Source organism: Talpa occidentalis, unplaced genomic scaffold (genome assembly GCF_014898055.3).
Source record: "Talpa occidentalis isolate TD23 unplaced genomic scaffold, MPIMG_talOcc4v2.1 talOcc4.10, whole genome shotgun sequence".
NCBI lineage: Eukaryota > Metazoa > Chordata > Mammalia > Eulipotyphla > Talpidae > Talpa > Talpa occidentalis.
The window spans coordinates 97,812,450-97,827,921 of record NW_023600993.1 but is presented as its reverse complement, the minus strand read 5'-3'; positions in this window follow the sequence as shown (position 1 = coordinate 97,827,921).

Genomic DNA, 15,472 nt, shown 5'->3' with positions numbered 1-15,472 from the left:
GCATGACCACATGATAAAAACTGCCAGTGGAAACAGAGCATGAATAATGTGTCACCTCCTAGATCAAGACCACAAGAGAAACAGAGAGCACCCTCTCTTTCTCTTCCCCCTTGGGAGCAGAAGCAGCCATCTTGGTCCATAAGGTGGAAGCCACATGTTGAGGATACTAAACAAGGCAGAGCCCCACCAGCCAGATGGCAGAATCAGCCATTGATTCTGTATATATGGACTATTAAATGAGAAAGTAAAAGCTATCTTGCTTAATCTACTGTTCTCTCTCGGCTTTTCTACTGCTATAGCATCTACCTACTAAGACAGTTCTCAAAACATGTTATCGATTTACTGTTGTCTCTCTGTTATGATCCTCTCCTCAATTATCATTATGAGTATTATGATTTTATTGACTGAAAGCACTTCTCAGGTACAGCTCAGCAAATTCTCTTGGCCCCCTAATAATGGAGGCTGTCATCCTTACAATTCTGTAGTTGCAAGTGATGGAAACTGGCTAAATTAAGCAAAAAAGGAATTTTTTGATAGCTATACGGTATCTTATTGACTCAAAGGAAGAGTTAAAAAGTCAGGCTTCTGGAAGGACAGGATCAGGGGGTAGTCCTGGGACACTGGGTACAGGAACTAATGAGCACTAGAATCGTGCAGTTTAATTGTGGTTTGTGGGACAGGAAGACGAAGGAGGCCAGGGTCAAAGCAACCAGCTGTGGCCTCTTAAGGATGGGCAACTGCATTGACCTCCAAAGGAAGGGACGTTTCCACAGAACAGAGGATGAGAAGGAGCTGTCGTGTAAGATATTGGAGGACAGTCTCTCAAGCCAAATTCCCTTGGAAGGGAATCTCAGTTTGAGAAACACCAGGTGGGGTGGGGTGGGACTGGTTGGCTTATAATGAAGGAAGCAAAAAAATGATGAGATGAAATTAGAGGCCAGAGTGAGGGGATTTTGGAGGTCACTGAGTTTGGGGTTTATTCTGGGTATTAGGGGAAACCCACAAGGAATTTTAAGTAAGGGTCTGGCATGATTTGACTTTATGTTTTCAGATCTACCATCTACCTAGGTAGAAAAGTGATTGCAGTGGGGTTAGGGAGAGTCAGGGGGACCCAGAGATGGGGTAATGGAGACAGGGCTGGAAGCTGCAGCCCAAAGGGCTTGCGGTTCTGTTCTGGCATGGGGAGTGGGAGCGGAGCAACAAGGACCTCTCCTCAATGCTCATTAGAATTCTGTGGAAGGGGCGGATTTGAATGGCCCAAAAGATAGTCAAGAATTCTTTTTTGGGGCCTCCCTGGTGGTGCAAGGGGTTAAGAAGCAACCTATGAAGCTGTCCGCAGCCACTGCAACTTAAGCTTGATCCCAGGCCAGGGAGCTACCCACATGGCACAGTAGACCTCTCCTGTCTGGCCCACTGCTCCCCTCAGCAGTGTATTTCAGTCAGTCTGCCTGTTCTGTTCCCCGCTCTGTCTCTGGTGAATCCTCTCACCCTCTACACTTCTGGCCTATACCTGAGTTCTTGTAAGCATAAATAAATAAATCTTTGAAAAGAAAAAAGAATTCTTTTTTGGACAATTGATAAAGGCTGGAGATACTGGTCTATAGATTAGGACATGCCTAGGGGCCAGGAGATATAAATGGGCCAGCACAGAGATGCTAGTTCAAACCTTGGCACTGAACAAGATCATCTAGAAAGAGGACAGGGCCTCGCTGGAGGCAGAAGGGGTAAGTGTCAGCACTATGAAGGTATCTGCAGCACGTGTTAGCTCTCCAGCCAGGGAGCTACCCACATGGCGCAGCAGACCTCTCCTGTCTCCCCGCAGCTCCCCTCAGCAGTGAATTTCAGTCAGTCCTCTTGTTCTGCTCCCCCCTCTGTCTCTGCATGTTCTTATTTTATTTTTTCACTTGTTTATTCATTCCTTGATGATGCTAGGGCAGAAGAGAACTCAGTGTGTCCCGTTTATTCCTGTTTCCCCAGCACTAGATTAATGAGGGCACATAGTAGGTGCTGGAAAACGATCCTTGAATGAAATGAATGAACAGATGGACCAGATCAGGAAGTGGGCACTGGCATTCAAGGAACAGGCCAGAGTTTTCTAACACCCCTAAGAGGGTTTAGCCCTGGAATTCCTCAGCAGGAGTCCTTGGAAAGGTCAAAAAGTCAAAAGCCTGATTGTTCTCAGCTGTGCTTTCACCATCATTACCCTTCTACCACAGCCCCTGCGATTCCCCAGGGCCGGGTCCACCGCCCTTCCTTTGCATTCCTCAGCTCTGAAGTCCCCACCCCCTTTCAACACCCTGAGTTCTTTCTGGGGTGGAACGGTCTGAATAATATTTTCCATGTCACTAATGGAGCCCGAAAATCCATGACTCATAAGACCAGAGCGCCCAGCCACGGGAGCAGAACGCTGCTCTCCAAACAGCCACCAGGGGGCACCATTCCTCCACGGAGTTTCGCGCAGGCCGCCCTGCAAGCTGCCCAAGTGGGAGAGGTTTGCGTTTCAACCTTGATTGTGCAGCTGGGCTGGGATTTGGACAGGACCGCAAGCAACTGGTGGGTGCTTTGATGCCTGGAAAGAAGTAGATTGCACAGGTTTTCTCCTGCTTGAGTTAGATAGACCAGCCTTCAAAGCCAGAGTCTGGCAGCCTCTCTGGCTATGTGACCCTGGACAAGTCACTTCCCATTTGGGAGCCTTGGTTATCTCCCCGATAAAATAATGACAATAATAATGGAACCCCATTGCCGCGGGGTGCAATGAGATGCACTGTACAGTCACCAAATGTTAATCAGAAATGGGGCCTGGGGACCTTGATCAGGTCATCAGCCCAGAGGGGTGTCCCGGGTCCACCAGCAGCACCTGCAAACTCACCAGCCATAAACATTCTCAGCCTGTCCCAGACCTTTCGTAAAGTTCTGAGATGGGTAACTCCATCAATGGTTAATAATGCCTTTAGAGGATTCTGGCTCATGCTCAGGTTCCCTCAGAGAGATAGAGATTTCCCCTAAATCTTAGCTATTGAAGAGCCATGCCTGGAACTGAAGCACAATGGTCTTGCTGCCGGTAAAGCTACACTCCAGAGCTGTGCGTGCACGTGTGTGCGTGTGTGCGAGTGTGCGTGCGGTGTGCAGGCATCTCACAGTGGGGGAGTTCAGAACGACCCCTTAAAGTTCTGTTTAAAGCTTTTTGTTCTCTAGAACAGTGGCTCTCCTCCTAGCTGCTCATTAGAATCTGCTGGGGTGCTTTAAAAGGTATCAATGCCTTGTCCTCTCCCCAGACCAATTAACCCAGAATTTCTGTGGTTTCAAAAACTCCTCAGGTGAAAGCAATGCCCAGCGAGGATTGAAAACCACTGGAAAGCACCTGGAAAACCAGACTGGAAGCACCTAAGGCGCTGTGTATAATGAAACCCCCAAGTCTGGGTAGGGATCAAATCAAAGGGCAGGGGTCAGGGCCACCTGGCGGGGGTATGGGGGGGAACCTGGCTCCCCTACTCTCCTGGCCTGGTTTCCTCCACTGTGGAATCAGAATTGCCTCACAGGCTTCTCTTGTGTGTATGAAGATGAAACTAGATAAATTCCAGAAACTGTCAGACCTTGGACTTGGGAAGAGATGGGACTCACAGGCAACAAAGGGTTAAAAAGCTACCTGTATAAGGTGGGGTGGGGCTGCACACCTTAGTGCAGTGCTGTGCCATAAGCATTGTCTCACCTAATCCTCACCAAGAGCCTCAAGATCCTGAGACTTGGGGACACCAAAAGGGCCTGGCCCCTTCCTGGTCAGTGGCAGCCTAGACAACTCAGCCCAGAGCAGAAAAGCTGGGTTGGGGCGCCTTAGGAGGGCCAGGAAATGCCCTAGACGCAGCATTTAAGGAGGCAATGAGCTCAGGGTCCTGGGAGCGCTCAGAGGGTGCCTGAGAGCAAGTGCCTCCTTAAATGTGGGGCCCTGGGCCTCTCCGACCTCCCTGCACCCCAGCGGGGTTTGGGGCCTCAGGGATGGCCTGGGGTAGATCACACTCAGAATGAAGTGGACGGCCAGGCCAGGCCAGGCGCGGGTGAGTTTGGAAAGCCTCCTTTTTGGAATAGCAACAGAATTTTCTTTCCCTTAAGCAGAGAACAAATTAATATATAAAAATATAAATGCATGCCAAGGAGGTGAGTTAGGATTAATAAGCAATTTACAGAGACTTGAAGTGTAACCACTGGAAGGAGTCTCAATCCTGGGCCCTAAAGGCAAATCCCAACAGCCGCCCAGTGCTCCCCCGCATGTGAATGAACAAGGAAACATATGAATTCACATTTTACCAGGTTCTTAGATAACCAGACACGGGCTTGAGGGGAACTAGACAGAAAACAAAGAAACCCCACAGTCCATGTGACCCTCAGATTGTGAACTAAGAAAAGCAGATTGACTCAGCACATGTAGATTCAGGTTAAATGTTGTTATAGAGACAAAGCAGTGGATCCTCTTCTGAGTCCATTTAATTTACCGAAACACATTCACCTTTGCAAAGAAGCCTGTGTAAGTGACATTTCTAAATAAGTGTATTTTCTTCAACACACTCAATGCCAAATCCGAGGGCTCAAAATTGAAGTGACATCTTTTCCTTCCCCAAAATCCAGGATGCAGACTCCCATCCCCAGAAGCAGCCTCCCTCGTCTCCAGTCTCATGTACTCTCTCCCAGAATATTCTCTCCACTCTCCACTAATTAAAGGGTTTTTTTAATATTTATTTATTTATGCCTACAAGAACTGGGGTGCAGGCCAGAGGTGTGGGGGGGTGGTGAGAGGATTCACCAGAGACAGAGGGGGGAACAGAACAGGCAGATTGACTGAAACACACTGCTGAGGGGAGCAGCGGGAGAGTCAGGAGAGGTCTGCTGGGCCATGTGGGTAGCTCCCTGGCAGGGGATTGAAATGCTGCAGTGGCTGGCGATAGCTTGATAGTGCTGTCTTTAAGCCCTGTGCCACCAGGGAGGTCCTAATTAAAGTTTTGTAACTGAGTCTGTCCACCATTCCTTGTGAGCTTGAGGAAGGGTGCAGAGCCAGAGACCCTTGTCCCCCACTGGCCCTGGTCAGCCTGGGTTCCCCTGGGCCTCTCCCAGGGTGACTCTCCTTTAGGGAGTTGTCTCCATTTGTCTGGGACCAAAAGGTTCGTGGAATTTGGGGGTTTAGCTTTAAAACTGGACAGGGCCTTCCTGGTGACACAGGGATTAAAGACAGAGCTGTCAAGCTATTGCCAGCCACTTGCACCAGTTCGATCTCTCGGCCAGCCAGGGAGCTACCCACATGGCGCAGCAGACCTCTCCTGGCTTGCCTGCTGCTCCCCTCAGCAGTATATTTCAGTAGATCTGCCTGTTCTGTTCCCCACTCTCTCTGGTGAATCCTCTCTCACTCCCTGCACCTCTGGCTTACATCCCAGTTCTTGTATGCATAAATAAATAAATCTTTAAAAAAAATAAAAATAAAACTGAGACAATCTTAAACAAACCCCGAAGTGTTGATCATTTCAATCCATTCCTTATGGTAAGTGTGATTCGAGAAATTAAAGATGTATATTTTACATGCAATTTACATCAAACAGCTTTTTCTAGAATGCAAAGAAGCAGCTATTTTGTTCCTGTGGAAGAGGGAGAGCTGGCCAGGTCAGAACACCTGAGACCTAGGATGTACTTTTACCTGTGGTGTCAGGAAGGGATCTCCATGGATAACTTGAATTATTCCTGATATGTTAATATCAGAATCTAATCACGCATAGAAGTTTCTATGTCAGTGGATTCATGACAATAAAAGCTAGTTTGCTAGAAAAATGTCAACTTTTGACTCAAAACAATCATGAGGAGAACCTGTTTTTCTTTTTTTTTTTTTTAAATTTTTTTTTTTTTTTTTTTTTTTATAGAGGCATGTTTTATTTATTTATTTTATTTGTTTGTTTTGTTTATACAAGCACTGGGTACAGTCAGAAGCGCGGGAGGGTGAGAGAATTCACCAGAGCCAGAGCGGGGAGCAGAGCAGGCAGAAGGACCGAAGTACACTGCTGAGGGGAGCAGCGGGCAGCCGGAGAGGTCTGCGCGCCGTGTGGGACCCTCCTCCGGTGGCCGGGGAGCAGCCGGGGATCGAACCGGCGCGCAGAGGCTGCGGGTAGCTTCGCAACCCAGCGCTCAACCGCTGCGCCACAGGGGAGGCCCTTTTTTTTTTTTTTTTTAAGATTTATTTATTTATGCATACAGGACCTGGGGTACAGGCCAGAGGTGTGGGGGGTGAGAGGACTCACCAGAGACAGAGTGGGGAACAGAACAGGCAGACTGAAATACACTGCTGAGGGGAGCAGCAGGCAAGTCAGGAGAGGTCTGCTGTGCCATGTGGGTAGCTCCCTGGCCAGAGATCAAACAGCGGAAAGCTTCATAAGTTGCATCTTAACCCCTTGCGCCACCAGGGAGTCCCCGAGAACCTGCTTTTCTAGGTGAGACTTATGTTGAGAGAGTATCAGGAAGAAGTCAGGGGAGGATCCTACAGGGCTTTAGGGCCTTGAACTGGGTGATTTCAAGACAGATCTTATAAGATAGGAAGGTGTTTGGAATCAGTGAAGTTTCATGTAAGAGCACAGCAGAGGAAGGCCTTGGGATGGGTCACTTGTTAATCTTGATGAGTCAGCTATTTAACAGGGTCCATGTCATATAATCTAGGAGTAGCACTTTCTTGAAGCAGGTGGTTTGATGGTTTTGCTGACCCCCAGACTTATTCCACGCGGCAGCAGAAGGGTTTGTGAGTTTCAGCCAGGCCTGACTAAAGCTCTGCTCCACAAGGTCACTCAGGGCCCAGAACTATCCATCTTGCCCCACCACTCCAGGGCAGCTGTCTGTGTGTCAGTGCTGGGCTGCCCCATCCAACCTGGATCCACTCACTCCAACAAGATCCAAGCAGGAGCATACCTTGAGCCTAGAAGGGCATCAAGCAAGTTCTCTCTTACCTAGCTCAGGCAAGAAGAAGTTCTGCTGGAGTCAACCGGTTCTGCCACCTTCTAGCCCTGTGACCTCAGGCAAAGTGCTTCCTCTCTGTGCCCAATTACCACAATGGCCATACATTGGTCACATGACCACATATAGCCGTGCAGGTCTTCATGTGAGACTTGAGCCAGGCCAGGCATGCCCCACAGAAAGGCATGCACAGGGCCTCCCTGGTGGCGCAGGTGGTTGAGCCCAGCACTATGAAGCTGTCCACAGCCTCTATGGTGCTGGTTCAATCTCTGCCGGCCATGGAGAGACTCACATAGTGCGGCAGACCTCTCCTGTCTCACCCGCTGCTCCTTTCAGCAGTGTGTTTCAGTCAGTCTGCCAGTTCTGTTCCCCACTCTGTCTCTGGTGAATCCATCCACCCTCCCGCACATCTGGCCTGTACCCCAGTTCTTGTATAAATAAATAAATCTTTAAAAAAAAAAAAAAGGCATACACAAAGGTGCATGTGGGAGCTTCCAGGTGGGTGAACACAGGGAGATTTGGGAAGACTGGCAGACCTGGAGGGGACCCAGAAGCACTGCTCTCTGGACACATTGCCCTTGGCATCTCTTCCAACTGGCTGTTCCTGAATATCCTTAGCAATAAATCAGTGATCAAAAAAATATATGTGCAAGAAGTGCAGCACCCTTTGGAGGTGATGATGTGGCATCCAGGAGACTGACATTCCACAAATGATTGTCCCAATAAATCTACAGCACAGGTGTGGTAAGTACTACGGAGACAAAGGAGAGCATAGAGGGAGACTAAACTGGGACAAGCTCTCTCACTTGGAGGTGTTCAGAGAAGCTCCTCCAGGAAAAGAATACAGACACTTCGAAGGGGAGGAAGGGCCTCCTTGGTGGCCTAGGCGTTAAGTCTCAGCGCTGTCACCTCTACAGTCTGAGTTCAATCCCTGTCCAGGGAGCTACCCACATGGCACAGCAGACCTTTCCTGTCTCACCCGCTACTCCCCTCAGCAGTGTTTTTCAGCTCTGTTCTGAATCCAAGACAGCTTCACAGCACTGTGTTCAACCCACTGCGCCACCAGGGGAGACCCTATTCTGTGTTTTTATGAATGGACCAAGTCACCAATTTTTAAAAAGTTCTTCTATCTAAAAATCTGGATTGGGCTTTCCCAGTGGCACAGCGGGTTGAACACAGTGCTGTGAAGCTGTCTTCATCCTCTGCAGTGCGGGTTCGATTCCCAGCCGGCCAGGAGATACCCACATGTTCTCTCTCTAGTGAATTCTCTCATCCTTCCATGCCTCTGGCCTGTACCCCAGTTCTTGTATAACTAAATAAAATCTTTAAAAATAAATAAAAATTTGGATTTCCAGACTTTTTTTTTTTTTTTATAGAGGCATGTTTTATTTATTTATTTATTTGTTTGTTTGTTTGTTTTGTTTATACATGCACTGGGTACAGTCAGAAGCGCGGGAGGGTGAGAGAATTCACCAGAGCCAGAGCGGGGAGCACAGCAGGCAGAAGGACCGAAGTACACTGCTGAGGGGAGCAGCGGGCGGCAGGAGAGGTCTGCGCGCCATGTGGGACCCTCCTCTGGTGGCTGGGGAGCAGCCGGGGATCGAACCGGCGCCGCCGAGGCTGCGGGCAGCTTCACAACCCAGCGCTCAACCGCTGCGCCACCGGGGAGGCCCTCTAGACTTTTTTTTTTTTTAAGATTTATTTATTTATGCATACAAGAGCTGGGGTACAGGCCAGAGATGCGGGGGGTGAGAGGATTCACCAGAGACAGAGTGGGGAACAGAACAGGCAAACTGACTGAAATACACTGCTGAGGGGAGCAGCAGGAGAGTCAGGAGAGGTCTGCCCCGCCATGTGGGTTTCTCCCTAGCTGGCCAGGAATTGAACTCGTGCTGCAGAGGCTATGGATTGCTTCATAGTGCGGTGCTTAACCTCTTGCACCACCAGGGAGGCCCACCAGACATTCTTTTAAAAAGTGCACCTGCTTTCTGATTGTCTGAAGGTCCATCAGGAACCACACAGTAACTACCCGCACCAGGAAGCTCATGACCTGCCATGGCATCAGCAGAAACAAAGGGTCAGTGGCATCCTTCGCCCTGGGACGGCAGCAGTGCCCAAGACAGAAGTTTGGGGAAAACTAACTCAGAGGAGGTACAGGACCTCCCAGATGTCATCTTGGTACTTGGATTCAGAATGCATTTGGTGGCGGCAAGATGACTGACATTGGAACCATCGATGATTCCATGGATGATGCAAAGAAAATGACCAAATAGTCTTGCATGACCTGGCCTGTATGAGAAGAAGAAGCCCTCAAGAAAACAGTGACAGGAACCCAGGACAGAGTGAAAACCGCCGGGGGCACGGCAAAGGCCAATGTTGGCAGAAAGAGAGCAGGAGTTTGCACAACAGGAGTGAAGATTCTGCGGTGACTTTATCTGTGTCTGTGCAGATTTTCACAAGAGGATTAATAAAACCTTTTATGTGTCCAAAAAAAAGTGTACCATCTGCCTGGATGGGACCTCCCTTTCTGAGTATTAATAACAGCAAGAACGGAGCAGGGGCTGTAGATGCAGTTTTGTTTTTTTTGTTTTTTTATTTATTTATTTATTTATTTATTTATTTTTTGATAGAGGCATGCTTTATTTATTTGTTTGCTGGTTTGTTTGTTTGTTTTGTTTATACATGCACTGGGTACAGTCAGAAGCGCGGGAGGGTGAGAGAATTCACCAGAGCCAGAGCGGGGAGCAGAGCAGGCAGAAGGACAGAAGTACACTGCTGAGGGGAGCAGCGGGCGGCAGGAGAGGTCTGCGCGCCATGTGGGACCCTCCTCCGGTGGCCGGGGAGCAGCCGGGGATCGAACCGGCACCGCAGAGGCCGCGGGCAGCTTCGCAACCCAGTGCTCAACCGCTGCGCCACCGGGGAGGCCCTGTAGATGCAGTTTTAACGTCGGCAGTGCAGCCGGAGAGGCCCATGGCCTTACCTTGTAGGGTCCCTGTGAGCTTCTGAGTCTTTGTGGTATTTTTTTAAGATTTATTTTTTATTTATTTATGCATGCAAGTACTGGGGTGCAGGCCAGGGGTACGGGAGGTAAGAGGATTCAATCTTAGGGGGTGGTTCTGACATTTGTATGAGATGCTGCTGCTTTGCCCAGCACGTCCCTATAAGCACGGCCCTCCCAGCTCACTCACTAGCTTGTCAAAAACCAGTGTTCTGTGCCTGCTCCCTGACTGGTATTTAGCCCAAGGGATTCTTATTGTCCCCTAGCTTTGTAGATTAATTCTTGCATTGACATATGACTTCATCTCCTCCCAGGGGACTCTAGGTTTTTTGAGGAATATCTTTTTTGCGTGTCCTTAGGGCTGAACACTAAGCTAATACTGCAAGGGTTTGATAAATATCTGTGCCACTAATGAATGGTCCGATACCGTCTTCCCAGCAGGCCAGCCTCTGTTCTATCAGAACAAAGAGCATGTTTTTCAGATGCCCTGTCCCTGGCTAGAGCCTTCCTAAGTACTCAGGCTTCAGGATCTTCACCCCAAATCTGCCCCACCCCAGCAGAGCTCCTGAAATGTCACCTTCAAGTACTTCCTTATACAGTTGAGAAGTGCGCCCATCGGTAACACCAAAATAACATCAAATTTTAAAAAACACAGCCTTGCTTGTATTTACACCAAAGCTTCAATACACCAAGACCTGCTAACCTGACAATTCCACTCTAGGAATTGTTGTGAATAACCTCTGCTCAAGACCAATGAATAAGGATTTTTTTTTTAAAGATTTATTTATTTATGCATATAAGAGCTGGGGTGTAGACCAGAGGTGTGGGGGGTGAGAGGAGTCACCAGAGACAGAGTGGGGAGAACAGGTCAATCTACTGAAATACACTGCTGAGGGGAGCACAGGGTGAGACAGGAGAGGTCGGCTGTGGGTTAGCTCCCTGGCTGGGGATCGAACTTGTGCTGCAGTAGCAGCTGATGGCTTCATAGTGCTGAGACTTAACCCCTTGTACCACCAGGGAGGCTCTGTATTGGTTTAATTCATTACCAGGTTTGTGCATTTCCTATTGAGAATAATTTTTAGTACACAATAGGTGTTGTTAGGAAACGGTGGGGTCAGTTGGCAGAATCCCCCCTGGCCCTTGGAAGACACTTTACAGTTTACAAGGCTGGGAGACTCTACTTTTCATGGTCCCATCTACTCGGACCATGTTGGGGGGGAATAGGCCAGGAGGAACTTGCCCAAAGTCGCACATTTGGAAAATGCTGGGTCAGGCATGAACCCACATCTCTCTGCTTCTTTCACAATCGTGGCCCCTCCTCGAGGCCAGCTGAGACATTCCATCAATAAATGCTTTTCTTTTTTTTTTTTTTTTTTAATAGAGGCATGTTTTTATTTATTTATTTATTATATTTGTTTGTTTTGTTTATACATGCACTGGGTACAGTCAGAAGCGCGGGAGGGTGAGAGAATTCACCAGAGCCAGAGCGGGGAGCAGAGCAGGCAGAAGGGCTGAAGTACACTGCTGAGGGGAGCAGCGGGCGGCAGGAGGGGTCTGCGCGCCATGTGGGATCCTCCTCCGGTGGCCGGGGAGCAGCTGGGGATCGAACCGGCGCCGCAGAGGCCGCGGGCAGCTTCACAACCCAGCGCTCAACCGCTGCGCCACCGGGGAGGCCCAATAAATGCTTTTCTAATGTTTCACCTTGACCGCCATGTTGCTCACTCCCGTGGTCACTTCTCAGACTTGTCCAGTGATGGGGTGCAGTTGGTGAGGTAAGTCATTCCTTCCACCTTCAAGCACTTTCTTCACTGGTGTTCCAGGAAATCCCTGCCTGGGTTTTCCTCCCACCTCCCTGGAAACTTCTTGTCCTCTTAGCTGGTTCCATGTCATAGCCAAACCTAATTGCAGGGAACATCCTTGGGCTTCCTGGTCCCTGCCATCTTCAGTATCAGGTCATGTTGTCACATATTGTACTGTGGTTTTTAAAGATTTACTTTTTTTTTTTTAAAAGATTTATTTATTTATACAAGCACTGGGTACAGTCAGAAGCACAGGAGGGTGAGAGAATTCACCAGAGCCAGAGCGGGGAGCAGAACAGGCAGACTGACGAAATACACTGTTGAGGGGAGCAGCGGGAGGCAGGAGAGGTCTGTGCGCCATGTGGGACCCTCGCCTGCCAGCCGGGGATCAGTGCTTCAGAGGCTGCCAGAGGCTGGGGGCAGCTTCACAGCCCAGCGCTCAACTGCTGCACCACCTGGGGAGGCCCTTTTAAAGATTTATTTATTTATGCATACAAGAGCTGGGGTACAGGCCAGAAATGTGGGGAGTGAGAGGACCCACCAGAGACAGAGTGGGGAACAGAACAGGCAGACTGACTGAAATACACTGCAGAGGGGAGCAGCAGGCCAGACAGGAGAGGCCCGCTGTGCCATGTGGGTTGCTCCCTGGTGGGCCAGGAACCGAACTCATGCTGCAGTGGCTGCAGGATCGCCTCATGGTTGCGTCTTAACCCTTGCGCCACCAGGGAGGACCCTGTATTGTGGTTTTTGATACCCTCTCGCTGCTGTGTCTCCCACATTTATATACTCCCTTCTACCCCTGCACTCCTATCTCCTTCACATCTCCAACTGGGTGATTCCTAGTTTCTCACCCCTAAACTGCTCCTCCCTGCATCTCAGCTGGCACCAGCTGTGTCCTCCCAGGTGCTCAAAATGTAACAGGGTGGTCCCCAGGAAAGGGGGAGGTTCCCTGCCCCACCCAAGGGAGGGTGGAGCTGAGCAGGAAGAGGAGAAGCTGGAGTAGAGACTGAGGAAGGAAGCAGGATGGAGCTAGGAGACCTGGAGGAGGCGCGTGGAGCCTAGAGACACGTGAAGAAACTGTGCTTGTCTTTTGGTCGTGGACTGGGTGACACAGATGTGGGTGAGACCGTGGGGAGGTGACAATGGCAGCTTTTATCTGGATGTTGATTTTGCTCTTTTCCTTCCGGGCTTGTCTGGTTGCTTGTGACCCTTTTCTGTGGGTCCCCACTGGAAGATGCTTTAGACTTGTGGCAGGCTTTGGGGCCTTGTTCTGGGCCAATCCCATATGGATGGAGTTTTACCCACGAGGGGACGGGTAACTTTGGGTGCTTCATCTAGAAACTAAACTCTTTGCCTCACCTGTATTGTTTCCTAGTTTTTATTAAAGATCCTTCCCATTAAAGTGTCATATGTTTTGTGTTGATGCGGCAGATGGCAGAACCCATTTAGAATAGGCAGGTTTGCGGGGTTTGGGCTGCCCCTCTCCCTGTCCTATAACAAAAAGACATTGAAGTTATCCATGCCTCTCCCACCCCACACAAACCCCACCAGCTGTTCTGGCCAAGCAGATCTGGAAACTTACCCCTTCCTGCCATCTGCACAGTCTCCACCCTGGTCGCAGTCACCTTCACCTTGGCCTCCCCATTACTCTCCCTACTTTTGCCCTAACCCTCTTCAGTCTTTTTCAACCTCATAGCAGAGTTAACCTTTCAGAACGTGTCCCTTTGTGTCTCTTCTCTGCTGAAAAACCACTAGTGATTTCCTGTCTCATCAAGAGTAAAATGATGCAACAAAGGCCTTCGGGCTCCTCCCTCCCTTCAGCCTCAGGTTGCATCCTGAGGTACCCCAGGACAATCTCAGCCCTGCAAGTCCTCTTCCCTATACCTCCAGGCTACCCAGCTTCACACCATGGCCTTTAGGCTGCAGAATTCTTTGTTATGGGGTTGTCTTGTGCTGCCTGGGATCCTTAGTAGCTTCTCCAGCCTCCACCACCCTGTCCTCCACCCAGGGAGCATCACCATATCTCCAGAAATTGCCAAATATTGCCCAGGGGGACAAAGTCACTCAGTCGGGGATCCACTGCCCCACCTGACCTGTAATGTTCTCCCCATGCCTCCTCCCTCACCTGGCTCAGGTCTCAACTCAGCTGTTACTGTCCACCCTGATTGTCACCGAACCCCGCCCCCCACAACTCCTCACCTCCCTTCCTGCTATATTTTTTCTTTTTTTTTTTTTTCTAAAGATTTATTTATTTATGCATACAAGAGCTGGGGTACAGGCCAGAGATGCGGGGGTGAGAGGACTCACCAGAGACAGAGTGGGGAACAGAACAGGCAGACTGACTGTAATACACTGCTGAGGAGAGCAGCGGGTGAGACAGGAGAGGTCTGCTTCCCTGCTATATTTTTCTCCATAGCCGTCATCACCATCTAACGCAACACCTGTTTTAATTGTCCTACTTATCATCTGTCTCTTCTTCCCAGAGTCTAAGCTCTAAGAAGCCAAGGATTCTTGTCTGCCGCCTTCCCTGTCAAGTCCTCAGCAGCACAGCGGGACCTGGCTCACACAGTAGGCACACAATACATCGTTCTCGAAGGAGCAAGTGAACGCCAGACCTTGTAACAGATGCTGAATACAAGACCTTGGCCTTGAGAGATGTGTGGGGGCTGGCAGGAAGCAGACGAATAAATCTATGCATTGGCAGGTGGTGACCAGAGCAAGCAGGGAAAATAAAGCAGGTACTGGCTTGCTAGGGCTGCTCTGACAAAGTACTATGAATAGGAGCTCAAAACATCACAGGTTTACTGTCAGCTCTGGAGGCCACAGGTCCAAACTCACTGTGTGGGCAGGGTCTGCTCCTGCTCCGTGGGCAGTGGGTCTGCAGCCTGTAGGGGGCCCTTTTTGCCCACACCCCCCAGCTCCTGGGGCTTTGCTGGCCATCTCTGAGGTCCCCTGGACTGTACATACCTCATTCCATTCCCGTCCTCACAAGCCCTTCTCCTTGGGGCCTCTCTCCCTCTGGGCTCCCGATGTGTGCCTTTAGGTTCTAATGTCGTGTTGAGTAAAAGTCCACCCTCAGGTCCCTGCTGAACTTGACTCCCTCCCTGAAGACCCTAATTCTCAATGTGGCCACATTCTGAGCTACTGAGGGCTAGAATGTCAATCCCTTTTTGGGGGGATAACACTCAGCCTTGAACATCAGGGTGTGGGTTTAGAGAGTGCTAGAAAGGCTTCTGGGTTGGTGATATTTCAGCAAAGATCCGAGTGGAGGGGGGTAAGCCTCATGGATGTCTGGGAAAGAGCATTCCAGGCATAATCAAGGCTCCTACATTGTGAAGTTGTGAGAATCCAGTGATTTATTATATTAATACATGTATAAGAGGCCTGGCTAGCACGTAGTTAGCTGGTAGTTACTATTAGCATCAGTATCATTATCATCATCATCATCATTTTTCTGTGGTCACTGTGGGTCTGACAGTCTTCAGGGGCTGGGGATCCAGAATGAACTAGCCAGATAGCGTCTTGTCTTCGTGGGGCTGACTGCATATTTGGGGGAGACCAAAACACCAGCAAGTCAACATGGGTGGCATGAAAGCCACAGGGCTCTCAGCAACAGAGTGACTTCATAGAGGGTGACCACTAGGTGGGTAGATTGGCTCCTCTAGATAAGGCAATCAAGGAAGCCTTCTTTGAGGAGGTG